Source organism: Neofelis nebulosa, chromosome 6 (genome assembly GCF_028018385.1).
Source record: "Neofelis nebulosa isolate mNeoNeb1 chromosome 6, mNeoNeb1.pri, whole genome shotgun sequence".
Taxonomy (NCBI): domain Eukaryota; kingdom Metazoa; phylum Chordata; class Mammalia; order Carnivora; family Felidae; genus Neofelis; species Neofelis nebulosa.
In genome coordinates, this window is record NC_080787.1 from 44,933,654 (window position 1) to 44,947,870 (window position 14,217).

A 14,217-nucleotide genomic window follows, 5' to 3' on the forward strand; every position below is an offset into this window, starting at 1 on the left:
CCCAAATCCAGAGCTCATACTGAGAGAGTTAATCTGGAGGTGGGGGAAGGACTACTCCTCCAGGCTGATGGCTCAGAGACACCTGTGTAAGGCAAGGACAGGAAACAATTTCCTGTTCTCGAAGGGCAAGAGGGCAGAGGGCAGGGACGCCATTGCCCATCTTCTAGTCCTTCAGATCAAGATTTCACCGTCTTTAATTTCAAAACATTGGAAGGAGGAGTCCCTAGCCCGTGTAGAGCAGCTGCCTACAGACACCCGCAACACACATGGATGGAGCCCCCGGACTAATTTTGCTTGCAGCCACCATTGCACCCACCCCATCTCTCCAGCCAACTTCCCCGAAACTCTGATCATCTCTTTTCCGAAGAGCTTTCTGAATTTGAGTAATACCATGACTCTGATTATTCATTTAAGTTTTGTTGTTGTTGTTGTTGTTGTTGTTGTTGTTTTTAGTGAGAAATTGCAAACGACCTACACTGTAAGCCAAATAGATTATGGCATGTAAACACTACCTGACTACTAAGAATCACCTTTTGAAGTCCAAAGATGTCCAAAGAGCTAAGAATATGGTGTGTGTGTGTTGGGGGGAGGGGAGCAAGAACAAAGCAGAACTTATCTCATTATTGGCAGTGATTTTTTCTGAATGATGGGATTATGGATTTTTTTTCTTATTGATGCTTTTCAGCATTTTCCACAATGAATGCATACTTTTTGTTATTATTATAAAAGAAATGCAATGATATTTTTAAAACTTTTAGAATAAAGTCAAAAAGAAAAAAATCACTCATTATCCTGCTGGCCACTGTTGTTGTTTTGAACATTTTTCCTATCCAGATGTTTTTATACAGTATCTATAATGTTGTATCCTGCTTTTTTAAAAACTGCATGTCATATATTGATTGACAGCCTCAAAGGCATAACTTTTTATGGCTGCAGGGTATTCCATTAAATAGGTATACTGTAATTTTTATTTAATCTAGCCCTCATTATTGGATATTTAGGTTGTTTACATTTTTTGCTATGATAAGTTCATTCAACAAATATTTACTGAGCATCCATGTGCTTCTACTATATGCCAGACATCATTGTAGGCACTGGGGATACGGCTCCCAGATAAATAGTGCCACAAATTTTCATGCATACAGTTTTTTTCCATGGTTTAAGTTATTTTCTTAAGATAGAGTCTAAATTGATGAGTGACTGAGTCAAAGAAGTTGTGAAAAATGAACAGTTCCTTTTCATTAATGAAATTCATTGACATTCACCAATGAAACAATACAGATATTTGAAGCTTTGAAGTTGATGGCATCAGATTACATTGCTCACTACTCCCTCATGCTTTGAAGATTTTAGCACCTGGCTTGTTGTCACTCTCTTTACTCCCACTGGCATCAACTTCTCGGTGATTCTTGATGACTCAGTATCACATAGACAATTCTTCCAATAAGTGTGATAAGTTTGTTTGCAAAGATGGCCACTCCACTGCCTCCTGTCCCACATGACCCTTTGTAGTGATTTTGCTGCTCCTCCCAGCAAGAAGTGGAGTCTGTTTCTTTAACCCCTTGAATCTGGGCTGGCCTTCTGACTTGCTTTGATTAATGAATGGTGGCAGAAATGACATCGTGTGAGTCCCCAGAGTCTGGGCCTCAAGAGACCTTGCAGCTTGCCTCTTTGCCCTCTTAGAAAACTTCCAACAAGATGTAAAGAAGTCCAGTCTGGCCTACTGGAAGATGAGAAGCTCCATGGAGCCTTGAGGTGCCCTGGCCAATAACCACCAGACATGTGAGGTCACATTAGCCATCTCCAGTCAAGCTTCCAGATGACTGCAGCCACATGAATGAGCCCAGGCAAGACCAACAGAAGAACTACTGAACTGAGCTCATATTACCATGGGTTGTTGTTGTTGTTGTTGTTGTTATTGTTGTTGTTTTAACATTTATTTATTATTGAGAGAGAGAGAGAGAGAGAGAGAGAGAAGAGCACAAGTGGGGGAGGGGCAGAGATGGGGAAGACAGAGGATCCAAAACAAGCTCCACACTGTGAGCACAGAACCCAATGTGTGGCTCGAACTCATAAACCATGAGCTCATGGTCTGAGCCAAAATCAAGAGTTGGCCACCTAACCAACTGAGCCACCCAGGTGCCCCAATGGTGGTAGTTTTAAGCCACTATATTTAGGAGTACTTTGTTAATATGGCAATAGATAACTGATAAAACTGGCTTCCATTTCCTTGATTTCTTCTCCACCAGTGGGAAGGATGGTCACCAAAGCCTTTTTACTATAAGTAGCTTCACATACTTCATAATCTCAGTTTTAAGTATCATACTTTCTTTTTAAAAATTTACTTATTTTTTTTTTAAGGAGACTCCATGCCCAACATGGGACTTGAACTCATGACCTTGAGATTTAGAGTCACATGCTCTACTTGCTGAGCCAGCCTAGCACCCTGTATCATACTTTCTTATTATCAACTCTTCTGTTTTCAGCCCATGCCCTTAGTACCAGGACTCAAACAATTCTAGATATTTAGATTATGTTTACTTTTTTGCCATTATAAATGCATTCAACTAATATTGAATTGGATCCACTGGGATGACTCCTAAGGGCCACATTACAATTTTTGTGAGTTCTAGGCACTTCATCTTCATGGGTCCCTCTGAAAAAGGATATTAAAAAATTATATTTATAATTGCACTGGTATAAAGATGAATGTAATCCTGGCTAGATTCATTATTGTGTATTTGTTTTTATTACAGTCATCTTTTCTTCTCATTGTTTTTATGTTTTTATTTTATTTTTGAGAGAGAGAGAAAGTGAGAGAGAGAGACAGAGAGACAGAGCATGAGCAGGGATGGGGCAGAGAGAGAGAGGGAGACACAGAACCTGAAGCAGGCTCCAGGCTCTGAGCTGTCAGCATAGAGCCCAATGCGGGGCTCGAACTCTCGAACTGTGAGATCATGACCTGAGCTGAAGTTGGATGCTTAACCGACTGAGCCACCCAGGCACCCTATCTTTTCTTCTAATTTTAAAATGAAATTAAAACATTTTGTAGACCCCTAAAAGTATCCTGGACCTCAGGCATTGTGCCTCCTGTGGATAAACTGACCTTGTCTCTTATTCATTGATGCTATCTCCTTGTTGTTGTCCCCTACCCCCATCACATCCAGCTCTCCCTCCTTACTCTACTCTTATTCCACGATCTATCATTACCATCAATTCCTTGCACACACCAACTTCCTGGCTCCTCTCTCCCATCATATTCATCCAGCAAAACCCCACCCCTGTGGCTTCTCCAGCCTGCACCCAAGTGGCCAAAGGCGGCTGGAAAAAAACACATCTCCAGGCTGACTGGGCTCACTTAAAATTCATGCCCCTCAGAGGTCCTTTGTGTGAACCACCAATGCTCCTGCATTTCCTCAGTTCTGTGCGCTCTCCCACCTTCCCTGAAAGCTGTTTTTACCTTCTCCTCTCTCCTCCAACCTCCAACCACTCCTCCTTTCTCCTCACTCTGCTGGTGGTCTTGCTTCCAACTTCATGGAGAAAATAGAAGCAATCTGAAGAGAATTTCTACATGCTTCTACCGCCTACATGCAGCTGTTTCCATACACTGCCATCCCTCCTGTTACCATAGATGCACTGCCTGTGTTCTTACCGAGGTATAAGCCCCTCCACCCGGGCCCTGGTTCTCATCCTTTTCACAGTGTAACTACAGGGCTCCCCAGTTCTCCCTGTCTCTTCTATATCAGCAGTTTGCTATGGGATCCTCTTTCCCATCTTAAAATAAATAAATGTCCTCGCTCAGTCCCACGTTCTCTTCCAGCGACATTTTCCCGCTCCCCTTTACTGAAAACTCTTCAAAAATATTTGTCTGGGGTACCTGGGTGGCACAGTCAGTTGGGCAACCAACTCTTGATCTCGGCTCAGGTCATGATCTCACAGTTCATGGGTTCGAGCCTCACAGCGGGTTCTGCACTGATAGTGTGGAGCCTGCTTGGGATTCTGTCTCTCTTTCTCTCTGCCCCTCCCCTGCTTGCACTCACTCTCTCTCTCTCAAAACAAATAAACTTAAAAACACATATTTGTCTGTGCTTGTTGTCTTTACCTCTTCTTCTCTCAATTTCTCTTGAACCCTCTCACCCCACCACTCCACTGGAATTACTCTTGTCAAGGTCACCAATGCCCTCACTGTTGTCAAATCCAATGACTTCTCAGGCTTCATTACAGTGGCTCTGTAAGCTGCGTCTGACACAGTTGTCCCCGGGGTTCTAGGATCCTTCTCATTGGCTTTTCCATCCTACCTCAATGGCTGTCCCCTCCCCACCCCCACCCCCAGTCTTCTCTGCTTTCTTCTCATCTTTCCAATTTCTTCTGCATCCCCAGGGCTCAACCTTCAGACCTCTTCTCTTTTCTACCTTCACTCATTTCCATCATGATCACGTCCAGCCTAATGGAGTCTTAATTAAGTCCTAGCTATAAGCTAAGTGCTTATTTCCCGAGTTCATACTTCCAGCCAAGATTTTTTCTTGAAATACAGATTCATGTATCTGACTGCCTACTTGACACGTCCACTCGGATTATCCAACAGGCAGCTCACACTTACCATGTTCAAATACAAACTCCTGACTTTCAGCCTCAAACAGGCTTCCTATGTTAGTCTATCTAGATCAGTAAGTGTCTGTTCCATCTATTCAGTGTTTTAGACCAAAATCTTTGGCATGATACTTGACTTTCCTTTTTCTTTCACATCCCACATCCTGCAAATCCTGTTGGCTCTGCCTTCAACTTCATCCAGAATTTGACCACTTTTCACAATCTGACCTCTGACATCCGGTCCAAGCCCCATCATCTCTTGTTGCCTGGACTACCACAACAGCTTCTGAATGCGTCTTTTATTATCACGTAGTAGCTGGGGTGATCCTGATAAAATAAGAAGCCAGCAAAATGCAATGTGGTATCCTAAATCAGATTCTGAGACAGAAAAAGATCATCAGTGGAAAGACTGGTGAAGTCTGAGTAAAATTTGGAGTTTAGACTACACTAAGGTACCATTGCTGGCTTTTTCAGTTTGACAAATGTACCACAATAATGTCTAATATTAACACTAGGGGAATCTGGGCAAATAGTGTATGGGAACTGTCTATTATCTTTGCAGCTTTATTTTAAATCTAAAATTATTTGAAAATAAAGTTTATTTAAAAGGTGGAAGTTAGATGATGTCACATCTCTGCTCAAAACCTTCCAGTGGATCCCATCTGGCTTTATCTCCTATATTCTCCTTGTTTTACTCTGCTCCAGCTAAACTGGCCTCTGTGTTCATTCTTGAACACATCAAGCATGCTCCCTGCCTCAGGACCTTTGCACTAGCTGCTTCCACTGCCTAGAATGCTCTTACCCAGATATTTTCATAGCTTACTCCCTTCTTTCATTCAGTTCTCTGCTCAAGTTTCATGGTAGTAAAGAGGCCCTTGCCGATCACCCTGTGTAATAATCCCACCCTCACCCTGGCATATTTCCCTTATCCTGCTTTATTTTTCTTTACAATGTTTTTCTCTACCTGGCATACACATCTATTATATATTGACTGGTTCCCTCCACTCTGTGAGGGCAAGGGCTTTGTTTTTTGGTTGCTATTTTTCTTTAAAGATTAAAAATATTTTTTATGTTTTGTTTTATTTTTGAGAGCGAGACGGCGGGGAGGGTCAGAGAGAGGGAGGCAGAGGATCTGAAGCGGGCTCCATGCTGACAGCTGAGAGCCCAAGCGAGCCTGGAACTCACGAACTATGAGATATGACCTGAGCCAAAGTTGGACAATCCAACTGATCAAGCCGTCCAGTCGCCCCTAAAAATTGTTTTGGCCCCTAAAGATTTTTTTTAAAAGCTTTTATTTATTTATGTAACTAATCTCTACACCCATGGTGGGGCTCAGACTCATGACCCCGAGATTAAGAGTGGTATGCTTTTCTGACTGAGCCAACCAGGGGCCCAGCCCTGTTTTGTTTACTTCTATAAGTAGCTCTTGATTTATCATGTCATGTCTTATACTTTTTGGCACTGAATTTGCACTCTTATTTGCCTTAGTTTTTGTCTTTATTGAGATTCGAGTCTATTTCATGGGCAGGAGGAAGGATTTAGGTTGATGGTGTGCTCCCTGCTTTCTCATAACCTGGAAGAAGAAAAAACAAAATTTCTATGGGCCGGGCCCTTCTGGTGCATCCTCCCTACAACCCTGCAAGATGGGCATTGTTATTGTTTCAACTTTGTGGATGAGGGAGGAGAAGATAACAAGGGCTTGGGTGCCTTCCCCAAGGTCACAGAACGAGTGAGTGATGAAGCCAGGTGTCAGACCCAGGTGTGCTTCTCCCGTGCCATTGTTCCTAGGCAATTGTGGTGGCAGTTGCATTTTCCAAAGATGGCTGCCACAGATCTCCCCCCCCCCCCCACCCCACATGCTCTTCTTATAATGTGACTTTAAAACAAATTTTTTTTTTTAAGTTTATTTATTTTGAGAGAGACAGAAAGAGCGATCAGGCAGAAGGGCAAAGAGAGAGGGAGTGAGAGAATCCCAAACAGTCTCTGCACAGTCAGCATGGAACCCGATTTGGGGCTTGAACTCGTGAAACGTGAGATCATGATCTGGAGCCAAAACCAAGAGCCTGACTTAAACCAAGTGCTTAACCGACTGAGCCACCCAGGTGCCCCTTTTATAATGTGACTTTGACACTCCTCCCATTGCGAGGTAGGTTCTGTGTTCCTGTTCCTCGACTTCAGGCAGTCTTGGAACTATGATGGAAGTGAAGTTATGTGACTTCTTAGGGTAGGTCACAAAAGATGATCCAGGTTTGATGTGATTCTCTGGAGACACTTGCCTTCAGAGATCTGAGCTGCTGTGTAAAGCATGTGATTACCATGAGGTCACTGTTCTATAAGGAAGCCCAAACTAGCCCCAGTGGAGAGGCTACCAGGAGAGGACGTACGTGGAGAAAGAGAGAGGCCCAGGCAGTCCTTGAGTGCGCCTGCTGTTTTAACTCCAGCCACTGACTAACTACAGTTGCAGGCATGAGGGACAAAGTCAGAACTGCCCAGCTGCGCCCTTCCTAAATCCCTGACCCACAGGAATCTGAGAGAGAAAAGACTATTGTTGTCTTAAGCCACTAAGTTTTAAGGTAATTTGTTATATGCAATGGTAAACAACTGGAACAAAGGGATGACAAAATGTCAGAAGTATTCAGTGGGCAAGTCACTTCCTTCTGGGCTTAAGTTTCCCTTGTAAACAGTAGGCATTAATCCATGGTCTCCAAGAGTGGTTCCAATGCTGATGTTTAGTGCTTATCTATGATGTTACCACATCCTCCACTATCCATTTTCACTCCCCCTTTAATACTAGATCATTATGCCCCATTCTATTATTTCCAGAGAGAAACGAACACCCCTGGACACCAACGGATGTCTGTGGATCTGTTGGGGAAAAGAAGTGGGCGCCTCTGCACCCAATTTCCTTGAGATCTCTTGAAATGCAGGTGTGGTGTATGGAAGTAAAATGAACAGGATTTGGAATCTGGTCACTGATTGACATCGACTGTGTGACCTCTGAGAAAGTCTCATAATCTTTTGGGGCCTCAGTTTACTCATCTGTAAAATGGGGAGGATAGTACCAGCCTTACTCTCTCTCAGGGTGGCTATAAGGATAGAATGAGATAGTGAATGTGAAAGTGCAGGTATGTGAACAGGTGGCGGGAGGGTGAGGCCTGGGGGTGAGTGGTTACTGAGGCTTTGGGGGTTCCTGGTAAAGTCAGTGTCCTGCCCTGGAGTAGGGAGGGGGTTGGCAACAAGAACAAAAAAATGGGACGTTGAACTGGGCTGTTCTGAGCTGTGCTTGTCTCTTAGCAACTGTTTCTGAGGCAGTATCTCTGAGAATCCATCCACTACTAGGGATGGAGTCCCCTTGATATAAAAGGCAGTGTTTAGTCTCGGCAAACTGCTTTTCTTTTTGAATGTTTATTTATTTTTGAGAGAGAGAGAGAGAGAGAGAGAGAGAGAAACAGCTCGTGCAAGCAGGGGAGGGGCCAAGAGAGGGAGAGAGAAGATCCAAAATGAGCTTTCTGCTATCAGAGCAGAGAGTCCCATGTGGGGCTCGGACTCATGAGCTTTGAGATCAAGACCTGAGACAAATTCAGACGCTTAACCCACTGTGCCACCCAGGTTCCCCCCTTTTTTTTTTCCTGCAAAACTGCTTCTAACTTACACTCCCTCCCCCATTTAACAATGACCCAGGAAAGAGGGCTTGTCTCACTGCTTGGATTTCCAAGAACCCCCCGGGACCAATCATCTGTTTCTGGCAGAGATTCCCATTAATTTTTGGATAACTGAGGCTTAAAATCTTAAGGCCATCCCTAATTCCTCTCTTTCCCACTCCCCTGTTCTGGCTGCTCACCAAATGTCATTGGGTCTTCCTCCTGTGGTCCCGGGTTCATTCTATCCCACTGCCTCAGGCCTTATGAACACCTTCCTGGCTACACTAGACTCATGACAAGCATTTCCTAAGTGGTCTCTCAGGTCCAGGCCTGCCCCTTTCTCCCGTGCATCCATTCTGCCGGGTGTCTTGAGGATAAATGTTCTCACACCACCCTTGTCATCTCACTCCCTGGCTCAGAGCAGCCCGGGATCACTCTTATTACTCTCCAGGCTGTGCAATGTCAAGGCAAGGGTACCACAAGCTGCTGCAGATCCTAGCTCCAGCATTCGTAGCTGCGTGACCTTCAGGAGACATCCAGCTTTTCTGAGCCCCGAGGTTCTTGCTGGTAAATAGATAAGCACTCTACAGGCATGAACGCCTTTGAGCCTCACAACAACACCGTGAGGTAGGTACTGTGCTTAACCCACTTTATAGATAGGGAAACTGAGGCACAGAGAACTTCAGTCATTTGCTTATGTTCATGCAGCTCGTTAAGTGATAGAGCCAAGTTATGAACCCAGACAGGCTGCTTCAGAGATCCTGTTCTTAAGCACTGTCCTATCCTTGGGAGAAGTGACTGGCATGGGCTATGCGGCGCTGAGAGCCCTCTGGCTGATGCTAACCAAACCTTAGCTTTAATTTTTGCTTCACAGTGCAATTTAGGGAGGACTTTGGCAGTGGATTGGGCAGGGAGCCTGATCACTTTAGGGTCCTCCTAAGCCTACCCTAATAGTGGCCTCTGTTTTGGGTAGGTGCCAATAGACATAGGAGGTTCCCTTCTGACTTTCATCCCAGACCTGGACAGTAACTACTGCTCTAGAACACCCCATTCTCCCAAACCTGTGGGGTTCTCCACTTTCCTAGCATTTCTTTCCTGAGTACCTGTCAATGAATCCCTCCTCCAGGGCCCCCAGCTACATGGGTTCATCTTTCTTGGCCTCTCTGCTGCTCACTTGAGGGGTGGGTTCCCAAGTTACCCTCTTTTCTCCCTAGCCTCCTTTCCAAACAAGTTTTGGGTACTACCAACACCAAATAGGGGTACAGAGAGAAGAAAATGGGGCGCAAGGGGAGGCGGTCATTCATTCACACATTCGTTGACCCACTTACAAATATTTCTCCTCGTCCCTCTCAGAGCCTAGCATGATAGTAAGTGCTGCGGCCAGAGGTTAGGAGGGGACCCCAGAAGCTCAATAAGCGTGAGTTAAATAAGCGAACGAATTAATATGATTGAAAAGAAGTTCTGGGCCCTGACTTCAAGCAGCTTATAGCCTAGTAGGGCAGGCACACCCACTCACTGTCATACATACACTTCAGATAAAAGGGGGACCAGACACACCTGAGGGCCCTGGACCTCATGGAGACCCAGGGGCATGCAGGCCTGGCTCTGGTCCTCACCAGCTAAGGGCCAATCACGCACCTGCTTCTTTTGTCCTACTACCATCTCTCCGAGCCAGTCTGACCAGCCCAAAAAGTGGAGGCTGCAAGTGGGAGCCGAGCTGGTGCAGGGAGGATGTCAGGCATGTCCAGATAGTCCACTCCCTTGATACTTTCTGCCAGAGCAGGGACCTTTAGGTCCTGAAACCAGTGTCCTCCCCCCTTGTTTCCTGTCCTCCACTCCCACTCCTATCTCACAGCAGGAGTTGGAGCCTGTGCTCAAGGGCTGAAATCCAAACCAGCCATTGTGTCCCACCTTTGGGCGGTGTGTGATGATGATGATGATGTGTGTGTGTGTGTGTGTGTGTGTGTGTGTGTATGTTGGCAGGGCCCGCTGTGTGCCTCAGGGGCTGGAATGCTATGTCTCAGGCCCTGGGATGCCATGCTTGGGGTACCAGGAGATACCTGCTCACAAAAAGGGAAGAAGTTGGGCAAGGTAGATACTGACTCTGTGCTCTGGTGTTACTTGAGAAATGGCAGAGGGGAGATACTTTGCCTGCTGGTGAACCCAGTATGCAGTCATGTAGCCAGTGTCCAAAATGTCAAGAGAGGGAACATGTAGGGGTGCCTGGGCGGCTCAGTTTGTTAAGCACCCGACTTCGGCTCAGGTCATGATCTTGCAGTTTGTGACTTTGAGCCCCGCATCGGGCTCTCTACTGTCAGTGCAGAGCCAGCTTCTGATCTTTGATCTCCCTCTCTCTCTCTGTCCCTCCCCCACCTCACAATGCTCTCTCTCTCTTTCTCAAAAATAAATAAACATTAAAAAAAATTTTTTTTTAAATATCAAGAGAGGGAACATGTCTATTTGGAACCACCAGAGTGTGCTGACATATGAGCATAGGCCTGGAGAGACAAGAGGTTCACCTATATCCAGAACTATGGTGTAAAGTATAACAGTACCAATTGTTCACACACACACACACACACACACACACACACACACACACGTAAAGCCCTTGCTACCCTGGAACCACCCGATGCCCATGATGGAGTGAAAGAGGCATCAATAGCCCAGGCAGGTCATGCTCCAGCTGCTCCAGCAGCTGCGAAAAGAGGTTTATTTGAGGCTTCTAGAACCTGAGCCTCTTCTCTTAACCTTTCACGTATAAAGAGTTGCTTAATCTATAGGATAGCACATTCATTCAAGGCCAAGTTTCAGGTTCAACAAAGAGCCCAGGGGGCTGCAGAACTATCCAGCCCCTATTGGGTCAGAGTGAAGCAGGGTCTGGTGAATGGGCCCCAGTACCATGCAGAAGACCGAGATAAACCGTTTCTTCTGTACTTTCTGAGCTTCCCCAGGACTCAAAATTGAAGTGTGAGAGGGGAGGCACAGGATTTTATCTCAGGGTACCCAAAGTCTGAAGGGAGAGTCCCAAAGTCTGCCCCAGGGAATCCCTGCCTTAGAGTTGGGAGAGGTAAGACTCCACCAGAAGCCAGAAAATAAGACTTGGTGTCATGTAATATTTATGGAATATATATTTTAAGTAGTTTTTTTTTTTACCTTGAAATATGTTCCGTTATGGTAAAATATCCATAATATAACAGTTACCATTTGAATAGTTTTTAAGTGCACAGTTCAGTGGCATTGGAACTGATTGCCAACATTCATGCTACTGGGCAACCAGCTTGACTATCCAGCTCCAGAATTTTTTTATCTTTCCAAACCGAAACTCTGTACTCATTAAACACTAACTCCCTGTCCCCCCTCCCCCCCCCCACTTGGCAACCACCATTCTATTTTCTGCCTCTAAGAATTTGACTACTCTAGATGCTACCTCATGTAAGGGGAATCCTACAGTCATTGTCCTTTTCTGATTGGCTTATTGCCCTTAGCATAATGTCCTCCAGATTCATCTATGTTGTAGCATGTGTCAGAATTTGCTTCCTTTTTAAGGCTGGAAAAATATCCCTTGTATGTATAGACCACATTTTGTTTATCCATTTATCCACTGATGGACATTTTGGCTGTGGTAATAATGCTGATCTGAATAGCATTATTACATATATGGGTGTAGAAATATTTCTTTGGATTTTTGCCTTCCATAAGTATTTTCCAAGAGTTATGTGGCTCTAAGAATATTAAAGGCTGCAAGATCCCACCAAGTTTCAAGGTCTTTAAAATGATATTTCTGGGGCACCCGGGTGGCTCAGTCGGTTAAGTGTCCGACTTTGGCTCAGGTCATGAACTCGCAGTTTGTGAGTTCAAGCCCCACATCGGGCTTTGTGCTGTCAGCTCAGAGCCTGGAACCTGCTTTGGATTCTGTGTCTCCCTCTCTCTCTGCCCCTCCCCTGCTCATGCTCTGTCTCTCTCTGTCTCAAAAATAAATAAAAACATTAAAAAAATAAAAAAAATAAAATGATATTTCTTAGGTTCCCATCAAATTCAATACCCTAAGTTAGGAGAAGACAATTACCTATAATAAAAGCTTATCCACCTGGGTGGCAGTGGTAGATTTCTATGAAGATAAGAATTAGGAAATGTGGATAACTTTTTTAAAGTTTATTTATTTTGAGAGAGAGAGTCTGTAGGAAGGGCAGAGAGAGGGGGAGAGAGAATCCCGAGCAGTTTTTGCACTGGCAGCACAGAGCCCGATGCAGGGCTCGAACCCACGAACAGCGAGTTCGTGACCAGTGAGATCATGATGTGAGTTGAAACCAAGAGTCAGACACTTAACCAACTGTACCACCCAAGTGCCCCAGGAAATGTGTATAGCTTAAATCTAGGGGAAGCACACTAAGTTATCACCTCTTGAAGTTTTGAAATCATTCTCCAAAAAACCACGTAAATAGGGTTCAGCATGTCCAATCAGGGTCATAAATAAGAATACAGATTTCAAACTGTTAGCAGACAACGTCAATTGCAACCAAAAAAGTTGCATGTGACCTACAGCCCTTCTAGCTATCATGATGAACAGTTCAAAAGACTCTGGGGCTGAGCCCTGGCCAATTTCAAGTCTTTCCCCAACAGTTTCCTCCAACACCTGGAGCTCAAATTGCTGTTCTTGTCCAAGATGGCACTTCTAGTCCAAGGCCCTCTGCACCTACGAAGTCTGTCAGGCCAACCCTGGACTCCACATCGACACATCCCTTCCAGCTGGGAGATTAGGTCTACATAAGTGAAATCAGGAGAAAGAATCATCTTGGATCTAGGTGGATTGTGTGTTAGGAAATATTCGATGATGCTCGTACAGATGGGCCCTGCAGCCCCCAGTCCTGTGGACACCAAGGCACAACCATATGAAAACTGCCATCAGAACATAGTGAACCTGTCTCTTCTGTAAATTGCATCTAGTTCATAAAACCCTGAAAGCCTAGAAGGGGTCTTTAATCTTCACCCTCTTCCTCACGGGTCTCTTAAGTGATGGTGAACAATGATGTAATTGTGGCTTAATGAGTATAGAGGTGTACACATGTGCATTTTTATATCCACAGAGTGGGGAGTGATGAGGTAAACCAGTGTCATAGTAAAAAGAACTTAATCTCACATATCCTAGAAGCTTGAAACTGTGGAGGACTGTGGCTCCCCTTCTTTTCAAAGGTATGTTCACATTTATTGATCATTTTCTTGTTTACAAAATATAAACTTGGATTACTTTTCAAATTTATATATCGTAAGTTTGTTTACCTGAGAGTTCATGGGCTTCCCTCCCGATGTAGATCCGAATGCAATTTTTGGAAAGGTAGAGCAGGGATCTGAAGGTTGTACCTATTTAGAAAAGAAAACCAGCTTCCTCTGTTCTTCCTTTCAGACAAATTTCTTTTAGGAAATTTTCTTTTAGGAAAATGGTAAAAGTCATATTTCAAAAAAAACTGAGTTTGTGCTCTTGCAACGCAATGAATGTCACATTTTGAAAGTACTGTATGGGCAATTTAAGGGAAACCATGTGGAGATGTATGATTGGGAGTCTTTATTTTAAGCTCTGCAAGAACCAATATGATTGATTCATTTAGTGTAATCTTATTAAGTTAACAATAATAAAAAGTTGTATGGGACTGAAAACCATGGACAGGATGGCAAATAAAGATGACTGACCCTGGGAGTCTCTGCCAAGGTTTTATTTGTGTGTGTTGGTGGAGAACTGAGGGCTTGAGGCCAGCTCCATTAAGGGACAGACCCAGCTCCCACCCGTAGGCCCAGGGAAATGGGATACCTCTCCGTTCTGAATTGTTGATGAGCTGTGGAGGGGAGAAGGACAAGAGAGCAGATGGAATTCCTGGACAATTGTTCCAGCTGTCACCAGAGAGGACAGGCAGGAGGGAGCACTGGATAATTTACAGAGGAACAGATGCTAAGGCTTCTCCGGAACCATCTGGCCAAGAGAGGCCTTGGC